This window comes from Littorina saxatilis, linkage group LG16 (genome assembly GCF_037325665.1).
Source record: "Littorina saxatilis isolate snail1 linkage group LG16, US_GU_Lsax_2.0, whole genome shotgun sequence".
Lineage (NCBI taxonomy): Eukaryota > Metazoa > Mollusca > Gastropoda > Littorinimorpha > Littorinidae > Littorina > Littorina saxatilis.
In genome coordinates this window covers 38,114,966-38,115,570 of record NC_090260.1, presented here as the reverse complement: position 1 = coordinate 38,115,570, position 605 = coordinate 38,114,966, and positions in this window count along the sequence as shown.

Below are 605 nucleotides of genomic sequence, written 5' to 3'. Positions count from 1 at the left end.
TGTGTGTGTGTGCGTCTGTGTGTGCTGCCACGGTGTGTGTGTAAAAAAAAAGTAAATTTTAAGGGGCTTATTGTCCGTCAGGTCTTAATTGCCTATATTGGACATGAATTCGTTTATACGATTCGAGTTTTTACGCCCTCACGGCTTTTGATGTATGCGTGTGTGTGTGTGGGCAATATCCCTATATATACCCCCACCAGAAAATATTCTCAAACGGATCGAAACTGATTCTGGTTTGATATTCAGGGGAGAGAACCACTTCAAGTTCAATGCACCTGAATGCAGTGCTACTCTCCCCTGAAGAACTGTCTTTATATTCACGACTTTCCGACCTTGACATTGTAGTGGGGGTCAAGTGGGCGTCGGCATCATTGTCCAATCAGAAATAGGGATGCGCTTCCGCTTCCTGTCCCGCCCAGTCTGCGCAAAAGAAATGGCGCAAAACTGTTTGCGCGGAAAAAGGTGATGAAAAAAAAGAACACAACCTGGTTTGATAACCAAATAATTGCGACCTTGCATTCTAGCATCATTTAATGTGGAACAACGACACATCTCATCTGATATACAAATAGCCAGTTTGTTACCAACATGAGAAACTAGGGTTT